The following is a 4658-nucleotide window of genomic DNA, read 5'->3' on the forward strand; positions in this document are numbered from 1 at the left end:
CTTACTAGATCAGGAGGGTTTGATAGAAATTTCTCAAAGACTCTTTTGACTCCTTGCACAAAGCCTCCCAAAAACTCCAAAAAGATAGAGCCAAAAAATAAAATAATAAGACATACAAAGAGTCTAAGAATGGTATATGTAATATGTGTCATATGACCTCCCCTCCTCTGATCACGATGCACCACATGGATCTCATCCACCTCCTCTCTCCCCTTCACACCAAACCCTAAGGGTATGTGGATATCACAAATGCTTCTACATGTGAGAGCATTAGGACGAGAGGAATAATATTGTATACTCTTCCCCAAGAGGATCTTTTTGATCCACTCATATGTGTGAGGCATGCAAAATCCCATTATTAAAATTGTTGGCTTGGATTTGGAAGTGGTAATTTACTTACTATCGCCCAAAAGTTAGACTTTTGACACCTTTTTTCTAAGAGACTTGGACATGATCAAATGATGACAGAAGCCCATGGTTTAATTCCCCAAAAAGGTACCGAACTCATAAGTGTTTCATTTTGGGCCTAAATAGACTCAGAAATAGATGAAATAGACACTTTAAAGTTATTCGAAAACCTGCTCAATGTAAAATCTATCTTTCTATAAGGATGCAACTAGGTGCAAATACTAACTTACTCATATATTAAAATAGAATATAAATATATTTAAAACAAAAAATACATCATATTACAACAATTACTAAAATTAGAGACCTTAGTCCCTATCATTAACTAAGGTCAAGGCTTCACCAGGAATTTGAAATGAATAGGATTTTGTTAGGGAACTCCAATTTCTAATAGCTATGAAAATTTCCCACATGCTCAGCTAAAAATAATAATTATTTCCAATATAACTTGAAAAAAAATGCACACATAATCATACAATTGGCAACAATTTAATTCTTAACTACCAACATATTCCAATAGAACATCATACTATGACTTGATTATATTTAAATGTTTTTTAACCACATTTGACATTGATTTGTAATATAAAAAGTGTAGATATTATTATTATTTTTTTTATTAGATAAGGTGGGAAGACGGTCCCGCACCCAAAGTTAGAATATTAAAATAGAGAAGTTCAAAACCAAATAAGTTACTGCACAAACACAACCCCAAAACTATCAAAATAACAAACCACAAAAAAATATGTAGACTCCATATTATGGAGGCTCATAAGAGAATTCAACTCTTTCATGACCAATTTTATTCTTTAATTCTAGTTCTCTCAAGTAGTACCCTTGTTTCTTCTTTTCACCTTCTGTATTTAGTTTGGTTTCTTTTTTCTTTGTGCCTTTTTTGTTCCATCCTAGACTTATGCCTATTGCGATAATTAGTCAAATAGTTTAAGAAGTCATTGAACAAATCCATTAGGTCCTTAATGATAGTAAGAAAATGGAAAAATGAGTCCCCAAATTGAGAAAATCTATTGCCCAATAAATTTATTTTCTCTTTCAGTCTACCTCGTTTTACCTCTATCTCGTAAGTGTTTCATTATGGCCCTAAATACACTCAGAAATAGATGAAACAAACACTTAAAAGTCATTCCAAAACCTACTAAATGTAAAATCTATATTTCTATAAGGATGCCATTGGGTGCAAATACTAACTTACTCAAATATCAAAATAAAAAAATATATTATTTAAAACACAAAATACATCACATTACAACAATTACTAAAATCAGAGACCTTAGTCCCTATCATTAACTAAGGTCAAGGCTTCACTAGGAATTTGAAATGACTAGGATTTTCTTAGGGAACTCCAATTTCTATTAGCTATGAAAATTTCCTATGCGTTCAAAGAATTTTTTATTTATTTCCAATATAAATTGAAATAAAATACACACATAATCATACATTTGATAGCAATTTAATTCTTCACTACCAACATAGTCCAATAGAACATCATACTATGACTTGATTATACTTTAATGTTTTTTAACCACATCTGACATTGATTTGTTATACAAAAAGTGTAGATATAATTTGTTTTTGGTTAGATAAGGTGGGAAGAGGGTCCCACACCCAAAGTTAGAATACTAAAATAAAGAAGTTCAATAACAAACAAGTTACTGCACCAACATAGCCCCAAAACTACCAAAATAAAAAACCGCAAAAAACTATGTAGACTTCATGTTATAGAGACACATAAGAGGATTTGACTCTTTCATGACTAATTTGACTCTATAATTCTAGTTCTCTCAAGTAGTACCCTCCTTTCCTCTTTTCACATTCCATATTTGATTTGATTTCTTTTTTCTTTGTTGCATTTTTTTAACATCCTAGACTTAAGCCTATTGTGATACTCATCCAAATAGGTCGATAAGTCATATAATAAATCCATTACTTGTCCTTAATGATATTAAGAAAACGGAAAAATGTTTCCCCAAATTGAGAATCTCTATTGCCAAATAAATTTATTTTCTCTTTCAGTCTACCTTGTTTTACCTCCATCTCAAAGTCATTGTTATCCTCTCTTCACTATGCTTAGAACTCTTCTTTCTTTGTGAAGTTTAAATAAGTAGGGTGAGATCTAGCACTATTGAAGCCAAGTTGGTTTCCAAGGCCTCCTCCTCCACAATGATATGATAGTATGATTTAGAGATGTCTTTAAGGGATAGGTCCAGAGTGATATGTTAGGTATGTCAAATTCTTTCCCTTTGCTTTCCTCAACATAGTACAATATCACTTTCAAATTGTTAGTTCTCATATATTTGGTTGTTTAGGTAGGTCAAATTCGTGCGCTTTGCTAAGCCCCCAATTTTTAACTTTACATTTTGGTGAACCCGATTCCTCACACCATTAATTCATATTTTTGTTTTCAAATCTGAGTGTATGGAATTTAAATTTCAAATTTTTATTTACAAGTTTGATTTTCTTGCAAATTTTAAACATTTAGAGATTAATTTCATTAAAACCCTAAATTTTATTTTTAAAATTGAGCTTTTGATATTCTTAATTTGGATTAATTATTTTAAATCTGAGAATTCGTTCAAGTTGCAATTTCAAATTTTCATCTACAAGTCAAATTTCACAATTAAATTTTAAAATTAAGTGGTTAATTTTAAAAAAAACCCTAATTTTTAAAACCTTAAAAATTGGACTTGCAGGTTGTTTAAATCTTGAATTTCCCTCTTTAAATGTGTTGTTAATCCTAATTCAAATTCAAAATTTGAATCTTGGATCAAATATCTAATTGAAATTGAAATTTTAAAATTAAGTGGTTACCTAAAAAACCCTAATTTTTGAATTTAAATTATTTTTGTGCATTTTCCAAATTTTCAAAATTCCAATATTAGATCTCAGTTTTAAATTTTTAAGTTTAGTGGTTCTTTCTACAAGACCCTAATTTTAAATTGGTAGGTATTTGAAAGTGATCAAATGATTTTTAATTCGTTGTAAACTGAAGTGGAAATTTTTGCAAAAAATCATTCTATGCCACAAGACCAATATGGAAATTAGATTATGTATCTCAATTCCAACAAGCTATTGAAAGGTCTAGTTAGCTTAGAAGGTATTTTAAACTTGGACAACCACCTAAACAACAAGAATATGAACTTTTCTATAAAGAAACGTGGCTATAAGAGTTTGGTGGTTGCTAAAGGTAGGTCACTGAAATTTGGAAAGGTATGCTCTATAGCTAAACAAGAAATATTTATTTTAACTTTGTAAAAGTACGATGATATATTTACTTGGACCTATGAAGATTTAATGGGGTTTGACCCTACCTTAGCCCAACACACTATAGAATTAAACTAGTTTAACAAATAGAAAGGCCAATAAATCCCAAAATAGAGCTCTTGATGAGAAAACAATTAACCAAACTCATAGAGGATGCTATCATTTTCCCTATCAAACACTCCTCATGGGTGGTCAATCTTGTTTGTATAAGAAAGAAGAACAGAGAAATCAAACTATGTGTAAACTTCAGAGACTTCAATAGACACTATACTAATAGCTAAATAAAGAGAGCAAGCTCAAAGAGTGTAGAGCAGATTCAGGACACCTTTTGGTTGTTTTCTAGCTCATCGTTTGTATAGACAACAATGAAGCACAAACATCCACGCAGCATGCTAGCATCCTAAGTTCAAGACCTGAAAAAACTGTTAAGAAACTTTATAGTTTGTTAATCTTTTTTTTTTGTATAATCAAATTAATTTGTTGTGTTATATATACTTTTGTTATTTCTGCATTAGTGTATTTGTTGTGTTATATATATACCATATTAAATTAACCTATGTTTTACTATGTATAGCTCTCAATTCCTCTGGGTTTGAATTTTTAAAATGTGAAATTTAACTAGAGAACAAAATGATTGATAAATTAGAGATTGACGATACAAAATATAGAATCCTATGAATTATAATGTTGAAATCTATGGTATTTAAAAGATTGTAAGGATTAAGATATTAAAATTTCTAGATCAATAGGTTGAAGATCTAATAGGTCAAACTAGGATATTCGAATCACACTACAACTCTAAGAACATAATTGAAGTGAATTATTAAAATATAGATGGCCCATGTGAGTTTAGATACAAATTAATTCATTTATCCTTTAGAAATTATCTTAGACTAATGATTTATCCTTATAATTATATATGAGTAAATTTCACATTATACATCTATAAATTTTATTATACAGAAATGAAC

The sequence above is a fragment of the Cryptomeria japonica genome, chromosome 3, assembly GCF_030272615.1.
Source record: "Cryptomeria japonica chromosome 3, Sugi_1.0, whole genome shotgun sequence".
NCBI classification, from domain to species: domain Eukaryota; kingdom Viridiplantae; phylum Streptophyta; class Pinopsida; order Cupressales; family Cupressaceae; genus Cryptomeria; species Cryptomeria japonica.